The sequence below is a fragment of the Pristiophorus japonicus genome, chromosome 9, assembly GCF_044704955.1.
Source record: "Pristiophorus japonicus isolate sPriJap1 chromosome 9, sPriJap1.hap1, whole genome shotgun sequence".
Lineage (NCBI taxonomy): Eukaryota > Metazoa > Chordata > Chondrichthyes > Pristiophoridae > Pristiophorus > Pristiophorus japonicus.
The window spans coordinates 65,451,304-65,470,326 of NC_091985.1; the positions used below are offsets into that span (position 1 = coordinate 65,451,304).

A 19,023-nucleotide genomic window follows, 5' to 3' on the forward strand; every position below is an offset into this window, starting at 1 on the left:
TGATGGCACTAAGCTATATGTAACTATTGCAGAGGACACTGATAGGCTTTGCAGAGATTTAGATAAATCAGATAGAGGAGTTAAACAATGATAGATGGATTTTAAAATGGATTAATATAAGCTAATGCATATTGAAGCAGGATACAGCACAAATACCCAAAAGCAAAGATGGAAAAGGAGTAGGTGGGATGATTGACTGAAACTTTCCAGTCATTGTGCCTATTATCACAAGATTAATCAAATACTTGGATGCATTGCTAGGTTGAGTACAAAATTAGTAAGTTCAAAGACTCTATTTGATGGTTTGCTTATTGCTGTAATACAACTGCTTGCTTTTTTGTAGTGCTCCTCGTGTGTAGGAAGGCATCTCAAAGTGCTTTTTATTGAGAACGATGCTTTTGAACTGAGGGTGTAACAATGGATAGCTACTACTTTTTGGACATTTTGCACAATTAAATGTGTGGCATAAGACCTGACCAGAGAATGATGTATTCAGAACATAGGGCCGTTAGGAACATGAGTAGGTTATTCAGCCTCTCGGGCCTACTCTGCCATTCAATTAGATCATGGCTGATCTGTACAACTCAATTTACCCGCCATTGCTCCATATCCCTTGATACCCTTACCTGACAAAAATCTATCCATCTCAATCTTGAAAGTTCCAAGAGGCCAAAATTACCCCTTCCCTTAAGGCCCGTTACCGCCAGAAGTCGGCAACCATGCTGTGGAGTGCAATGGCTGCCGAATTTTTGTGGACTGGCCGCCATTTTGAAAATTTTGTGCCGATGGTATTCCGGCGGTGACCCGCTCCCCCCCACTACCACTCCGCTGTTGCTGATCTGTCCTAAGTGAGTCATCAGAGTGCCCACCACCGATGTCCTCCACCCCCGATCATGAAATTCCTCCGGTAAAATATTGCTGCCACCGCTTAATGCCACTGGCAGCTTTTTCTGCTGGTGCACTGTGCTTGGAGTACTTGCAAAATGGCGGTGCGGCTGCCATTAAAGGGGAGGACCTACTGCTGCGGCTGCCTTTTTTTTGTCGGCCGACTGCCACCATATAGAAACATAGAAATTAGGTGCAGGAGCAGGCCATTTGGCCCTTTGAGCCTGCATCGCCATTCAATAAGATCATGGCTGATCATTCAACCTCAGTACCCTTTTCCTGCTTTCTCTCCATACCCCTTGAACCCTTTGGCCGTAAGGGCCATATCTAACTCCCTTTTGAGTATATCTAACAACTTTCTGCGGTAGAGAATTCCACAGGTTAACCACTCTCTGAGTGAAGAAGTTTCTCCTCATCTCGGTCCTAAATGGCTTACCCCTTATTCTTAGACTGTGACCCCTGGTTCTGGAACTCCCCAGCAACGGGAACATTCTTCCTGCCTTTAACCTGTCCAATCCTGTCAGAATTTTATATGTATCTATGAGATCCCCTCTCTCTTCTAAACTCCAGTGGATAAAAGCCCAGTTGATCCAGTCACTTCTCATATGTCAGTCCTGCCATCCCGGGAATCAGTCTGGGTGAACCTTCGCTGTACTCCCTCAGTAGTAAGAATGTCCTTCCTCAGATTAGGAGACAAAACTGAACACAGTATTCTAGGTGTGGCCTCACCAAGGCTCTGTACAACTGCAGTAAGACCTCCCTGCTCCTATACTCAAATCCCCTAGCTATGAAGGCCAACATGCCATTTGCCTTCTTCACCGCCTGCTGTACCTGCATGCCAAACTTCAATGACTGATGTACCATGACACCCAGGTCTCTTTGCACCTCCCCTTTTCCTAATCTGCCGCCATTCAGATAATATTCTGCCTTTGCGTTTTTGCCCCCAAAGTGGATAACCTCACATTTATCCACATTATACTGCATCTGCCATGCATTTGCCCACTCACCTAACCTGTCCAAGTCACCCTGCAGCCTCTTAGCATCCTCCTCACAGCTCACACTGCCACTCAGCTTAGTGTCATCTGCAAACTTGGAGCTATTACATTCAATTCTTTCATCTAAATCATTGATGTATATTGTAAAGAGCTGGGGTCCCAGCACTGAAGCCTGTGGCACCCCACTGGTCACTGCCTGCCATTTTGAAAAGGACCCGTTTATTTCTTCTCTTTGCTTCCTGTCTGCCAACCAGTTTTCTATCCACGTCAATACATTACCCCCAATACCATGTGCTTTAATTTTGCACACTAATTTCTTGTGTGGGACCTTGTCAAAAGCCTTTTGAAAGTCCAAATACACCACATCCACTGGTTCTCCCTTGTCCACTCTACTAGTTACATCCTCAAAAAATTCTGGAAGATTTGTCAAGCATGATTTCCCCTTCATAAATCCATGCTGACTTGGACCGATCCCGTCACTGTTTTCCAAATGTGCTGCTATTTCATCTTTAATAATTGATTCCAACATTTTCCCCACCACCGATTTCAGGCTAACCAGTCTATAATTCCCTGTTTTCTATCTCCCTCCTTTTTTAAAAAGTGATGTTACATTAGCTACCGTCCAGTCCATAGGAACTGATCCAGAGTCAATACAATGTTGGAAAATGATCACCAATGCATCCACTATTTCTACGGGCACTTCCTTAAGTACTCTGGGATGCAAACTATCAGGCCCTGGGGATTTATTGGCCTTCAGTCCCATCAATTTCCCTAACACAATTTCCTGGCTAATAAAGATTTCCTTTAGTTCCTCCTTTTCGCTAGACCCTCGAACCCCTAATATTTCCGGAAGGTTATTTGTGTCTTCCTTAACGAAGACAGATCCAAAGTATTTGTTCAATTGGTCTGCCATTTCTTTGTTCCCCATTATAAATTCACTTGATTCTGACTGCAAAGGACCTACGTTGGTCTTAACTAATCTTTGTCTCTTCACAGATCTATAGAAGCTTTTGCAGTCAGTTTTTATGTTCCCTGCAAGCTTCCTCTCATACTTTTATTTTCCCCCTCCTAATTAGACCCTTTGTCCTCTGCTGAATTCTAAATTTCTCCCAGTCCTCAGGTTTGCTGTTTTTTCTGGCCAATTTATATGCCTCTTCCTTAGGTTTAACACTATCCCTAATTCCCCTTGTTAGCCACGGTTGAGCTACCTTCCCCTTTTTATTTTTACTCCAGACAGGGATGTAGAATTGTTGAAGTTCATCCATGTAATCTATAAATGTCTACCATTGCCTATCCACTGTCAATCCTTTAAGTATCATTTGCCAGTCTATCCTAGCCAATTCACGTCTCATACCATTGAAGTTGCCTTTCCTTAAATTCAGGACCCTAGTCTCTGAATTAACTGTGTTACTCTCCATCTTAATAAAGGATTCTACCATATTATGGTCACTCTTCCCCAGGGGGTCTCGCACAACAAGATTGCTAATCAGTCCTCTCTCATTCACATCACCCAGCCTAGGATGGCCAGCTCTGTAGTTGATTCCTCGACATATTGGCCTAGAAAGCCATCGCTAATACACTCCAGGAAATCCTCCTCCACCGCATTGCTACCAGCTTGGTTAGCTGGTTAGCTCAATCTATATGTAGATTAAAGTCGCCCATGACAACTGTTGTACCTTTATTGCACGCATCCCTAATTTCTTGTTTGATGCCATCCCCAACCTCACTACTACTGTTTGGTGGTCTGAACACAACTCCCACTAGCGTTTTCTGCCCTTTGGTATTCCGCAGCTCAACCCATACAGATTCCACATCATCCAAGCTAATGTCCTTTCTTACTATTGCGTTAATTTCCTCTTTAACCAGCAGCGCTACCCCACCTCCTTTTCCTTTCTGTCTATCCTTCCTGAATGTTGGATAACCCTGGATTTTGAGTTCCCAGCCTTGGTCACCCTGAAGCCATGTCTCCGTAATCCCAATTATATCATAATTGTTAATAGCTGCCTGCACAGTTAATTTATCCACCTTATTACGAATACTCCTCGCATTGAGGCACAGAGCCTCAGACTTGTCTTTTTAACACTCTTTGTCCCTTTAGAATTTTGCTGTAATGTGGCCCTTTTTGATTTTTGCCTTGGGTTTCTCTGCCCTCCACTGTTACTATTCTCCTTTCTATCTTTTGCTTCTGCCCCCATTTTATTTCCCTCTGCCTCCCTGCATAGGTTCCCACCCACCTGCCATATTAGTTTAACTCCTCCCCAACAGCACTAGCAAACACTCCCCCTAGGACATCGGTTCCGGTCCTGCCCAGGTGCAGACCGTCCAGTTTGTACTGGTCCCACCTCCCCCAGAACTGGTTCCAATGTCCCAGAAATTTGAATCCCTCCCTCTTGCACCACTCCTCATCAACAATGCCAGTAAAAACAGTCGAAACATGATTGGTGCGCGCGTTTCCAGCGGTGGACAATTTCGGACCCCAATTGTTTTAGTATCTTCAACCTTTTTTTAATTCATTCATGATCCTGGATATTGTTGACAATGCCAGCATTAATTTCCCATCCCTAATTGCCTTTGAGAAGATGGCGGTGAGGCGCCTTCTTGAACTGCTGCAACATGTGTGATGATCGTACTCCCACAGTGCTGTTAGGGAAACAGTCACAGGATTTTGACCCAGTGATAGAAACATAGAAACATAGAAAATAGGTGCAAGAGTAGGCCATTCGGCCCTTCAAGCCTGCACCACCATTCAATATGATCATGGCTGACCATGCAACTTCAGTATCCCATTCCTGCTTTCTCTCCATACCCCTTGATCCCCTTAGCCGTAAGTGCCACATCTAACTCCCTCTTGAATATAACTAACTGACGATGATGAAAGACTGGCGATATATTTCCAAATCAGGATGGTGTACAACTTGGAGGGGAACTTGGAGGTAGTGGTGTTCCCATGCACCTAGAGGTCACGGGTTGGGGTGTGCTGTTAAAGAAGCCTTGGTGAGTTGCTGCAGTGCATCTTGTAGATGGTACACACTGTAGCCATGGTGCACCGATAGTGGAGGAACTGATGTTTAATGTTTGGAGTGTTAATCAAGTGCGCCACTTTGTCCTGGATGGTTTTGAGCTTCTTATTTGTTGTTGGAGCTGCACTCATCCAGGCAAGTGGAGAGTATTCCATCAAACTCCTGATTTCTCCTTGTAGGTAGTGAAAATGCTTTGGGGAGTCAGGAGGTAAGCCTCTGTCTTGCTCCTGTAGCCACAGTATTTATGTGGCTGGTCCAGTTAAGTTTCTGGTCAATGGTGGGGGATTCGGCGATGGTAATTCCATTAGATGTAAAGGACCGGTGATTAGACTCTCACTTGTTGGAGATAGTCATTGCCTGGCACTTGTGTGACATATATGTTACTTGCCACTTATCAGCCCAAGCCTGAATATTGTACAGGTTCTTGTTCCATGCTGGCAGAGACTGTTTCATTATCTGAGGAGTTGTGAATGGAACTGAACACTACAATCATCAGTGAACAACCCTACTTCTAACCTTATGATGGAGGGAAGGTAATTGATGAAGCAACTGAAGATGGTTGGGCCTTGGACACTGCTGTGAAGAGCTCCTGCAGTGATGTCCTGGGGCTGAGATGATTGGCCTCTGACAACCACAACCATCTTCCTTTGTGTAATGTATGACTCCAGCCAATGGAGAGTTTTCCTCCTGATCCCTATTGACGTCAATTTTACGAGGGCACCTTGATGCCACACTTGGTTAAGTGCTTCCTTGATGTCAAGGGCAGTCACTCTCACCTCACTTCTGGAATTCAGCTCTTCTGTCCATGTTTGGACCAAGGCTGTAATGAGGTCAGGAGCCGAGTGTTCCGGGCAGAATCCAAACTGGGCATCGGTGAGCAGGTTATTGGTGAGTTACCTGCGAGAGAACAGCTCCGCAGGCCGGGTTATAAGAACATAAGAACATAAGAATTAGGAACAGGAGTAGGCCATCTAGCCCCTCGAGCCTGCTCCGCCATTCAATAAGATCATGGCTGATCTGGCCGTGGACTCAGCTCCACTTACCCGCGCTGTCCCCGTAACCCTTAATTCCCTTATTGGTTAAAAATCTATCTATCTGTGATTTGAATACATTCAATGAGCTAGCCTCAGCTGCTTCCTTGGGCAGAGAATTCCACAGATTCACAACCCTCTGGGAGAAGAAATTCTTTCTCAACTCGGTTTTAAATTGGCTCCTCCGTATTTTGAGGCTGTGCCCCCTAGTTCTAGTCTCCCCTACCAGTGGAAACAACCTCTCTGCCTCCATCTTGTCTATCCCTTTCATTATTTTAAATGTTTCTATAAGATCACCCCTCATCCTTCTGAACTCCAACGAGTAAAGACCCAGTCTACTCAATCTATCATCATAATGTAACCCCCTCATTTCTGGAATCAGCCTAGTGAATCGTCTCTGTACCCCTTCCAAAGCTAGTATATCCTTCCTTAAGTAAGGTGACCAAAACTGCACGCAGTACTCCAGGTGCGGCCTTACCAATACCTTACACAGTTGCAGCAAGACCTCCCTGTTATAAAAGAACTGGAGCGGTGGGCCTGGGACATCGTGACCCACCCCCGCCCCACTCGACCTGCGAGAGAACAGCTCCGCAGGTCAGGCTATAAAAGAGCTGGAACGGATGGCCTGGGACATTGTGGCCCCCTGACTTGCAAGAGAACAACTCCGCAGGTTGGGCTATAAAAGAGCTGGAGTGGCGTATCACTTCAACCTCCAGCACGAGCTGCTCCAAGTGTGTGACGATTTTGAGATGGGCGACTGGGTGACGTCATCAAAACCCTGGGTGCCATTTTGGAGTGTGGGCAGGAACATCAGCAGGGCCCAGGTACAGAGGAGTGGAAAGGTCGGGGCGGATGAGCGGCGAGAGATCGTGGCGGAGGTGCGACAGATGAGGGTACAGAGCCCAGAAGAACCCAGGGCCAGCACGGGCCAGCCCACACTGTGATATGTGTGCGCACTAGGTCCGTGCAGCAGAGCAGGTCTCCAGTCGTCTTGGTTAATCCTTGCCACTGGACCAAGACCTAGCTCTGTCAAGCCCGTGTGATGGCTGGTGTGCAACGGTCACCACACGTTAAAAAAAATTCACACACAGGCATCTTCCACCTCCTCAATTGGAGTTCAGGACTGGAACATCGGGTCCTTCATTGAAACACCTGTGAACTTGTGGAAGCAAGTCATCCTCGTTCGAGGGACCGCCTATGATGATGATGATTGGTGAGTAAGCTTGATAGCACTGTCAACGACACCTTCCCTCACTTTACTGATGATTGAGAGAAGACTGATGAAACAGTAATTGGCCGGATTGGATTTATCCTGCTTTTTGTGTACAGGACATACCTGCGCATTTTTCCACTTTGTCAGCTCGATGTCAGTGTTGTAGCTGTACTAGAACAGCTTGGTTGGTTCGGGAGCACAAGTCTTTAGCACTACAGCCGGGATGTTGTCGAGTCCCATAGTCTTTGCTGTATCCAGTGCGCTCAGCTGTTTCTTGATATTACATAGAGTGAATCGAATTGGCCGAAGACTTACTTCTGTAATCATAGAATCCTAGAAATTTACTGCACAGGAGGCCATTTGGCCCATTTTATCTGTGCCGGCCGACAGCCTAATCCCACTTTCCAGCAGTTGGTCCGTAGTCTTGTAGGTTACAATACAATTCAAGTATATTTTAAATGCTATGAGGGGTTCATGCACTCCAAGGTTCCTCTGTTCATCTACACTTCTCAATGTCCGACCATTTATTGTGTATTCCCTTATACAAACATACGAACAATAAGGGACAGGTAAATACCATCTGGTCCATCAAGCCCGTCCCACACAATTACGATACCTTGTATATCACAACATATACTCTCCACCTCACCCAAAACCATGTAATCTCCTGGGAGAGGCAAAAAAACAGATTAAAAAACCCAGGCCAATTTGGGGGATTCCTCTCCGACCCATCTAGGCGATCGAAACTAGTCCAGGAGATCACTTTGGCTTTGAATTCCCTGCAGTACCTACCTTCTGTAAGAGATAATATCCGCCACAGCCAGAAACAAATCCAACTTTTGCTTGAAGGAATTCAGTGAGTCTGCATTCACCACATGAAACTGCAACTTGTTCCAGAGGTCTGTTATTCTCTGAGAAAAGAACCACCTCATGACATCTAACTTAGATCTAGCCTTATACAACTTAAATTTGTGTCCTCTGGTCCTGCCTAACCTATTTAATTGAAAAACTATGATCAGCTGAAATACTGTCTAGTCCCTTCATTATCTTATAAACCTTAATGATATCCCCCCTAAGTCTACACTGCTCGAAGGTAAAGAGTCCCAACTCTTTTAACCTACCTTGATAATTAAGATGCTTTAGATTTGAAATTAGTCTAGTGGCCCTCTTCTGAACCCTTTCCAGAGCCTCAATATCACCTACCATGTGAGGATACGAAAACTGGACACAGTATACCAAGTGCAGCCTGACTAAGGTCTTGTACAAAGACAAAACAGTACGCCTCGTCTTATACTGAATTGTCTTATGAATATACTCCAACACCCTATTTGCTCTAGCTATTGCTGCACAGCATTGCTCGTGTACCTTTAATGATGTATGCACTAGAATGCACAAATCTCTTTCTATCTCCACCATCTTTATTGTCTTTCCCTGGAGGATGTATGAATGTTGAGCATTTGCCCTGCCCACATGCATAACACTGCACTTGCATAACATAAGAACATAAGAATTAGGAACAGGAGTAGGCCATCTAGCCCCTCGAGCCTGCTCCGCCATTCAACAAGATCATGGCTGATCTGGCCGTGGACCCAGCTCCACTTACCCGCCCGCTCCCCATAACCCTTAATTCCCTTATTGGTTAAAAATCTATCTATCTGTGACTTGAATACATTCAATGAGCTAGCCTCAACTGCTTCCTTGGGCAGAGAATTTCACAGATTCACAACCCTCTGGGAGAAGAAATTCCTTCTCAACTCGGTTTTAAATTGGCTCCCCCGTATTTTGAGGCTGTGCCCCCTAGTTCTAGTCTCCCCGACCAGTGGAAACAACCTCTCTGTCTCGATCTTGTCTATCCCTTTCATTATTTTAAATGTTTCTATAAGATCACCCCTCATCCTTCTGAACTCCAACGAGTAAAGACCTAGTCTACTCAATCTATCATCATAAGGTAACTCCCTCATCTCCGGAATCAGCCTAGTGAATCGTCTCTGTACCCTCTCCAAAGCTAGTATATCCTTCCTTAAGTAAGGTGACCAAAACTGCACGCAGTACTCCAGGTGCGGCCTCACCAATACCCTATACAGTTGCAGAAGGACCTCCCTGCTTTTGTACTCCATCCCTCTCGCAATGAAGGCCAACATTCTATTCGCCTTCCTGATTACCTGCTGCACCTGCAAACTAACTTTTTGGGATTCATGCACAAGGACCCCCAGGTCCCTCTGCACCGCAGCATGTTGTAATTTCTTCCCATTCAAATAATATTCCCTTTTACTGTTTTTTTTCCCAAGGTGGATGACCTCACACTTTCCGACATTGTATTCCATCTGCCAAACCTTAGCCCATTTGCTTATCTAAGTTATACATCATTTTCCAGTCATGAGCCTAGTCTCCCAACACATTAACATTTGCCTGAATCAGACAAGCCTTTTCTACAGTTCGAGCACTTGCATAGATCTTGGTATAATCTGCAAATTTGCAAATTGTGCCGCCAACCCCTGAATCCAGATCATTAATAAAAATAGTAAAAAGCCATGGTCTTAACACTGATCCCTGCGGGACACCACTGGTGACTGGTCTCCAAACAGATCCAAATCCATCTATAACTATCTTTGCTTGTGTCCTACCAGCCAGTTCTGAATCCAGCTCAATATATTTCCACTAATACCAGAGGCTCCCATCTTATAGAGAAGCCTGTTATGTGATACGTTGTGAAAGGCTTTTAGGAAATCTAAGTAGGCAATGGACTGGATTTTGGACTTTTTGGATTTCGGGGCATTAGTTGCGGCGAGGCGTTAAAGTTAGTGCCTGAAAATAGTATGTGCCTCCGACTGCAAGTTTCGGCAAAAATGTAAGTTGGAGGAGCATTGGTGTTAAGTCAGACGTTACACAACAGACCTTGTGCGCCTGAGCCAAAACTTGCGGTGGCAAGGAAGTTTCATTGTTGTTTAGTGCCCTGCAACATAACATTGTATATTGTATGGTTTTATTTTAGTGGGTGTTTTTTTTGTGACTTTGTTGCAGTAAAATTTATGATTTATCGTTTGCCATTGGCATCATTCCAACATTCATTGGAGATGTGCCATTATGGGGTCACATAGCTTGTCCAGTATTAGCTCCATCCCTCAGTTTCCTCCATTTAGGAGAGCCGGTCCATTATGAGCTGGCGCCGTGTGAGTGTTGGTCCGGCAGCATCTCCACGCTGCCTCCCCCATGGATGGGGTGGCTATGCAATCTCCACTGGCAATGTCTGGCCCCTCATGATGGCCAAACTATGCAACATGCAGCACACCACAATGAATTTGTAAATCTGTTGAGGGGAGTATTGAAGGCTGCCTCCAGAGCAGTGCAGGCATGGGTCTGCCTGTAGGAGATGACATATCTTTGTCAGCACTTCCTTTCAGAAGTGCAGCCTTCTCAGACACTGCTCCTCAGAGAGCTGGAAGTCTGAGCGTTGGTGCCTGTAAACCCGTGGGGAGTAAGCCCTCCTCCCCGGGTGTCTTCGGCCTCTCGTCATCCATGAGCCGACATGGCCGAGTGTCCTTCCTCTAGCTTGACACCGCCTGGCAATAGCATGGAGCATGATATGCTGGTGAACTAGTAATGCCCCCATTAAATTCTCTCACTGAAGTTGTAAGGGCACTGTAATGGCAGATAAAAGTGAAGTTTGCAAGTTTGAGCTTCACACAGCATTTTGTGCGCAACCGTTGTAATGAATATGACCTGCAATGTAGGATCCTCATTCTATTTAAAAATGCTGCCAATACCGCCTGCTACACTCTGGAACCACCTGGCTTTTTCAGGCGTTTTCTAGGGCAGGTGTGAAATGAGGTGTTTAGGCCGAATGTTCCATCCGGGGTGCGAGCGCAGCATTGCACGACGATTGACATCATCATCACGCTAAAAGCGGAGGGCTGAGCGGTAAGTTTCTGCGCCGGCACAAACCAATAGCCCAGGCGGTAAATCCTGGACACCCGGAATAATGCCCAAAAACAGCATTTAACGCCCCGCCGGGCGCTAACCGAGGCACAATTGAGCCGAAAAACCAGCCCAATGTCTACTGGGCTTTCCTCATCCATCAGCTTTGTAACTTTTTCAAAAAATACAATTAGATTTGTGAGACATGGCCTCTTTTTTATGAAGCCATGTTGGGTGTCCCTAATATATCCCTCCCTATCCAAGTATTCATATATTGCCTTGTTAACCCTCCACAAATGCATTATGTCGGTGTAATGTATGCATCTGTGAGTATGCTCACAGGTTTGTAGAGGTGTTGATTTGAAGGGGCTGCTCCTCAAATTCTGGTTGCACTTCAGTCCCACACTCCTGATCTTTGGGCACCCTGTGCGGAGGGGAGCGGGTAGGTCTGAAGGTCACCTCGTAGGACTGCTCCTGGGCATGGCCAAAGGGGCCATCAACCGGTCTAGGCAGCGGGCGGTCGAGGGGGTCATTCAGCCCGACTGCCTGCCTTTCTTCCGCAGTTATATCCGAGCCAGTGTGTCCCTGGAGATGGAGCACGCGGTGTCCACCGGTATGCTCACGGCCTTCCGCGAGAGGTGGGCGCCGGAGGGACTGGAGTTCATCATCACCCTCGGCAACCAAATTTTAATTTGATGTTTTGTCTAAAGTTTAATTTGTTTATTGTGCCGGTTTTCGTGCCCCCCTTTTAAGCTAGGAGGCACTTGTATAATTTGTGTTTTTACTGCCCTAAAAAAAAAGGGGGGCACTTGTTTGAAAGTGTTTGGTGTGTGTCCCCCACCCTTTAATCAGGGGGCACTTGATTTTCTGATTGCAACTAAATAGTTGTAAAACTGTTGATTTGAAGGGGCTGCTCCTCAAATTCTGGTTGCACTTCAGTCCCACACTCCTGATCTTTGGGCACCCTTTGCTGAGGGGAGCGGGCAGGTTGAAAGGCCTCCTCATAGGTCTGCTCCTAGGCATGGTCAAGGGAGCCATCAACCGGTCCAGGCAGCGGGCAGACGAGGAGGTCATTCAGCCCGACTGTCTGCCTCTCTTCCGTGGCTACATCTGAACCAGGGTGTCCTTGGAGATGGAGCACACGGTGTCCACCGGTACACTCGTGGCCTTCCGCGAGAGGTGGGCGCCGGAGGGACTGGAGTGCATCATCACCCCCGGCAACCAAATTTTGGTTTGATTTAATGTCCAAAATTTAATTTATTTATTGTGTCGGTTTTAGTGTCCCCCTCCCTTTTAGCCAGGGGGCACTTGTATAATTTGTGTGATGGTGCCCTCAAAACCCCCCCTAAAAAAAGACAAAAAACAAGGAGGCACTTGTTTGAAAGTTTCTGTTTTAGTGCCCCTCCCCCTTTAATCAGAGGGCATTTGAGTTAACGATTTATGTTTTACAGATTATAACAAAATAGTTGTAGAGCTGTTGATTTGAAGGGGATGCTCCTCAAATTCTGGTTGCACTTCAGTCCCACGCTCCTGATCTTTGGGCATCCCGTGCGGAGGGGAGCGGGCAGGTCAGAAGGTCTCCTCGTAGGACTGCTCCTGGGCCTGTCCAAGGTGGCCATTAACCGGTCCAGGCAACGGGCGGTCGAGGGACTCATTCAGCCCAACTGCTTGCCTCTCTTCCACGGTTACGTTCGAGCCAGGGTGTCCCTGGAGATGGAGCACAGGGTGTCCACCGGAACGCTCACGGCCTTCCACGAGAAGTGGACGCCGGAGGGACTGAAGTGCATCATCACCCTCTGCAACCAAATTAAAATTTGATTGAAGGTTTCGTTAAAGTTTAAATTGTTAATTTGTGGGTTCTAGTGCCCTCGCCAAAAAGGGGCATTTGATTTACGTTTCTACAAATAGAGTGTAGAGCTGTTGAGTTGTGGGTGGCTTAGCCAGTCATGTGATGGTCACAAGATTCAATAAAACCCCAGCCAGTTGGGTTCGGGGGATCCACGATGAGGCAGGTGGTTGTGAGCCTGGTGGGTGAACTGGTAATATGTAGTTTGATTCATAAATATTTTGCTAATAAACCAACTAGTTCTTAATAGCATTGTGATGCTATGAATTCTTAAGCAAATAACCCACAAAACAAATACAGTACAGTTGGCTACCTCAGGAGGAGGCTGAGATGGATCATTCACTTGGGTGGGGGTGGGTGGGGAGAGGAAGAGTGTCAAAAAGTAGTAGTTGATCTTTGAGAAACATGAATGATGGATATATAATAGTCACAGAAGCTATGAAAAGTTACTGGAATACTCTTAAAAGAACCTGAACAGTATGAGATTACAGCTGAGGAGTAAAGAAATTTCACTTCACTGCTACTAATTGTATTTTTACAGATCATTGACTTGTTTAAGGACATAATGTTTTGCTGAATTTTCAATCATTACCCAACAAATTGGATGTAAAATAGATTAACTGAACTTTGCATTATCAGCAGATTAATCTGAAATGTTCTGGAAAAAAGAAAATTATTGTGGAATTTTGCATGTTATAGTTTTTTTTTAAATCACAATTTGCTCTGCATTTTTCCCATTCAAGGGCGATCACATTAACCCAGATTTCCCTTTCAGTCACAGTTCTTGTTTGAAGTGGGATATTCCCTACCTGACAGCATTGTTGCTGGCCCTAATGAAATTTCTGGGATCGGCTTAATATTAAAGGTGAGCCTCCAGCAGTATTTAAATGGCTGCAGCAGCTTAGGCAAATCACTTGAGCAAATCGGGCACATTGACCGAAATGATTTGTTTTAAAGTAAGCGTGAAAGTCATTTCAGAATGTAACAAACGTCTACAGCAGGGCATAGAACCCCCAGATTTTCAGAGGCTGCAGTGGAAGTGCTGCTGGACGAAAGACCTCTTGACACATCTTCCTCATTCGTGCTCCGTAATGATCTGTCTTTCATTTCTGAATCTTAACATTATTGATGTGTTTCAATGCCAAATACTTTGTCTGTGCTGAAGTGATCATGCTTAGATTAGATTATGTAGTATTTGCTAGAAAGTTTACTGCCACAAATATTAGAAAGAAGGAAATAAATAATTTTCTTTTAAACAGCACATTTCACGGCCTCAGGATGTCCAAATGCACTTCATAGCTGCACAGTACTTTATTATAAGTGTGGTCACAATTTTAAAAAGTGGTCATAGGTGGAAGATGAAAGCATCCCCATCATGCGTCTGTAGAGCTCTAATCAGACCCTGGAGCACATCACTGAGCACTGCCTTCAGAAAAAAGGGACGCAGCTATCAGCAAGACAAAAATAGAATCCATATGGATAGATATAAAATAATAGCAACAACTTGTATTTATATAGCGCCTTTAACGTAGTGAAACGTCCCAAGACGCTTCACAGTATTATGAGACAAAAAATGTGACACCGAGCCACGTAAAGAAAAATTAGTGCAGGTGACTAAAAGCTTGGTCAAAGAGGTAGGTTTTAAGGAGTGTCGTTTGAGATGACACTAAACTGGGTGGCGGTGTGAGTTGTGAGGAGGATGCTAAGAGGCTGCAAGGTGACTTGGACAGTTTAGGTGAGTGGGCAAACGCATGGCAGATGCAGTATAATGTGGATAAATGTGAGGTTATCCACTTTGGGGGCAAAAACACAAAGGCAGAATATTATCTGAATGACGGCAGATTAGGAAAAGGGGAGGTGCAACGAGACCTGGGTGTCATGGTACATCAGTCATTGAAAGTTGGCATGCAGGTACAGCAGGTGATGAAGAAGGCAAATGGTATGTTGGCCTTCATAGCTAGGGGATTTGAGTATTGGAGCAGGGGGGTCTTACTGCAGTTGTACAGGGCTTTGGTGAGGCCTCACCTGGAATATTGTGTTCAGTTTTGGTCTCCTAATCTGAGGAAGGACGTTCTTGTTATTGAGAGAGTGCAGCGAAGGTTCACCAGACTGATTCCCGGGATGGCAGGACTGACATATGAGGAGAGACTGGATCGACTGGGCCTGTATTCACTGGAGTTTAGAAGGATGAGAGGGAAGAGAAGCCGTTGCAGGTGATTCTCTGGCTACGATTAGATAGATAAGAATGGAACCAGGCGAGTGCAGTCCCACCCAACTGGACGATGATGGTGAGACGTTGGAGAAGTATAAAGTGGTCAACCATGTCGAATTCTGCAGACAAGTCAAGAAGGATGAGGAGGGATAGTTTGCCTTTATCACAGTCACAAAGGATGTAATTTGTGATTTTGATGAGAGGCGTTTCGATACTGTGGCAGACGTGGAAACCGGATTGGAGGGATTCAAACATGGAATTGCGGGAAAGATGGGCACGGATTTGGGAGGCGACAACACATTCATAATAAAGATGATAAAGGATCAATTACACCCATAGGAGTAGTCTGCAGACAGTTGATGAGCAGTGACAGACATTTAATGAGATATTTCATAACTCTCAACAAAAATATATCCCAATGAAAAGGAAAGGCTGTAAGAGAAGGGATAACTAAGGAAATAGGGATGGTATCAAATTGAAAACAAGGGCATACAATGTGGCCAAGACTAGTGGGAGGTCAGAGGATTGGGAAACTTTTAAAAGCCAGCAAAGAATGACTAAAAAAATAATGGAGAGGGAAGATAGATTATGAAAGTAAACTAACACAAAACGGCCACCCCACATTAAAAGAATTCACGCACAGGCATCTTCCACTGTCTACAATGAGTTAATCAGTCACCTGAGTACTCATTTTTAGTGTGGAAGCAAGTCATCCTCGACCCTGAGGGACTGCCTATGATGATAAAAACAGATAGTAAGAATTTCTACAGGTACATAAAAAGGAAAAGAGTGGCTAAAATAAATGTTGGTCCCTGGAGGATGAGACTGGGGAATTAATAATGAGGAACGGGGAAATGGCAGAGACTTTGAACAAATATTTTGTATCGGTCTTCATGGTAGAAGACACGAAAAACATCCCAAAAGTGGATAATCAAGGGGCTGCAAGGAGGGAGGAACTTAATATAATTACTATTACTAAAGAAGTAGTACTTGGTAAAATAATGGCACTAAAGGCGGACACGTCCCCTGTACCTGATGACTTGCATCCTAGGGTCGCAAAGAAGTGGCTGCAGACAGAAAGCAGAAAACTATAGACTGGTTAGCCTAACATCTGTCATTGGGAAAATGCTGGAGTCCATTATTAAGGAAGCAGTAGCAGGACATTTGGAAAAGCATAATTATATCAAGCAGAGTTAGCATAGTTTTATGAAAGGGAAATCATGTTTGACAAATTTGCTGGAGATCTTTGAGGATGTAACGAGCAGAATTGATAAGGGGATGTGGTATATTTGAATTTCCAGAAGACATTCGATAAGGTACCACATAAAAGGTTACTGCACAAGATAAAAGTTCACGGGGTTGGGGGTAATATATTAGCATGGATAGAGGGTTAGCCAACTAACATAAAACAGAAAGTCAGGAAAATGGGTCATTTTTCGGTTAGCAAACAGTAACTAGTGGGGTGCCATAGGGATTGGTGCTGGGGCCTCAGCTATTTACAATCTGTACAATCTGACTTAGATGAAGGGACCGAGTGTAATGTAGCCAAGTTTGCTGATGATACAAAGATGGGTGGGAAAGCAAATTGTGAGGAGGATACAAAAAATCTGCAAAAGGATATAGACAGGCTGTGAATGGGCAAAGATTTAGCGGATGGAGTACAATGTGGGAAAATGTGAGGTTATCCACTTTGGCAGAAAAAATAGAAAAAATAGAAAAGCACATTTTAATTTAAATGGCGAAAAATTATAAAGTGCTGCAGTACAGACGGACCTGGAGATCCTTGTGCATGAAACACAAAATGTTAGTAAGCAGGTACAGCAAGTAATCAATAAGGCAAATGGAATGTTGGCCTTTATTGCGAGGGGGATAGAGTAGCAAAGCAGAGAGGTCCTGCTACAACTGTACACGGTATTGGTGAGGCCACACCTAGAGTACTGTGTACAGTTTTGGTCTCCATGTTTAAGGAAGGATATACTTGCATTGGAGGCTGTTCAGAAAAGGTTCACTAGGTTGATTCCAGAGATGAGCAGATTAACTTATGAAGATAGGTTGAGTAGGTTAGGCCTATACTCATTGGAATTCAGAAGAATGAGAGGTGATCTTATCGAAACATAAAGATAATGAGGGGGCTCGACAAGGTGGATGCAGAGAGGATGTTTCCACTCATTGGGGAAACTAAAACTAGGGGACATAGTCTCAGAATAAGGGGCCGCCCATTTAAAACTGAGATGCGGAGGAATTTCTTTTCTCAGAGCATTGTAAATCTGTGCAATTCTCTGCTCCAGAGAGCTGTGGAATCTGGGTCCTTGAATATATTTAAGGCGGAGATATACAGATTTTTGAGCGATAAGGGAATAAAGGGTTATTGGGAGCGGGCAGGGAAGTGGAGCTGAGATCATGATCAGATTAGCCATGATCTTATTAAATGGCAGACCAGGCTCGAGGGTTCAAATCGCCTACTCCTCCTATTTCTCATGTTCTTATGTTCACCTAATCGTGGAAGGGAGGCGGAGGAAGAAATATGCAGACAAATTAGGGAAATGAGGAAAAAACATAGAATAATAATTGTTGTGTTCCTAACACAGATGAGACTGCACACAGGGAGGTTAAAGTAACAGTGATCTCAGTCTTTATTAAGACACTCCAGAGTGAGTTACAGGCCTTATACAGTGCTCCCCAGGGATGCTGGTATCCCTTGGGACTTCAGTGGATGCGCTCCCTGGTGGCAGAACATGGGAGTGTATGCTTTACAGATACATAACATCACTCCCGCCCCCCCCCCAAAGTCAAAGTGAAAACTATTTACAAGGTGAGGCAGTCGGGAGCCTTTCTTTCCCTGGTGAACCACCTCGGTACAAATGTCTGTTCTGGTGTGTTGGCTGTGCCCTCGCTGGGCTGGAGTGTTGTTGGCCCTGCAGAGCTGCTGGGTGAGCCTGACCTTGCTGGGCTGTTGGGCGTGATGGGTTCGATTTCCTGGTCCGGCATGATGTCGTTGATCCTTTGGGTGTGTGTTGTGGGCTCGAAAAAGGTGGTGTCTGCTGTGGGTTGTTCAGGGCAGTCTGTGAACCGCAGCCTCATTTGGTCCAGGTGCTTTCTGCAAATTTGTCCATTGTCTAGTTTGACTACAAACAACCTACTCCCTTCTTTAGCTATTACCGTGCCCGCGATCCACTTGGGACCATGTCCATAGTTTAGCACATACACAGGGTCATTCAGATCAATTTCCCGTGACACAATGGCGTGAACATCGTTTACATTTTGTTGCTGCCGCCTGCTCTCTACCTGATCATGCAGGTTGGGGTGAACCAGCGAGAGTCTGGTTTTAAGTGTCCTTTTCATGAGTAGCTCAGCCGGGACTACCCCTGTGAGCGAGTGGGATCTCATGCGATAGCTGAGCAGTACTTGGGACAGGAGGGTCTGGAGTGAGCCTTCTGTGACTCGTTTAAGGCTCTGTTTGATGGTTTGTACTGCCCGCTCTGCCTGCCCATTGGAGGCTGGTTTAAACGGGGCCGAGGTGACATATTTGATCCTATTGCGGGTCATGAATTCTTTAAATTCGGCACTGGGGAAACATGGCCCGTTGTAACTGACCAGTATGTCAGGCAGGCCGTGGGTGGCAAACATGGCCCTCAGGCTTTCAATGGTGACGGTGGTGGTGCTTCCCGACATTATTTCACATTCAATCCATTTTGAAAAAGATCCACCACCACCAGGAACATTTTACTGAGAAACGGGCCTGCATAGTCAACATGGATCCTCGACCATGGTCTGGAGGGCCAGGACCACAAACTTAGTGGTGCCTCTATGTTCAACTGAGCACATACGCTGCATTGCCGTACACAGGACTCGAAGTCAGAGTCATACCGGGCCACCACACGTGGGACCTGGCTATCGCTTTCATCA

At 45.4% G+C, this 19,023-nt stretch overlaps 1 protein-coding gene across 2 annotated transcripts in view; it reads left to right on the forward strand.

Moving 5' to 3' along the window:
• Positions 1-19,023, forward strand: part of hhat (hedgehog acyltransferase) — a 395,685-nt gene that overhangs the window by 221,467 nt on the left and 155,195 nt on the right. The window lies entirely within an intron of this gene.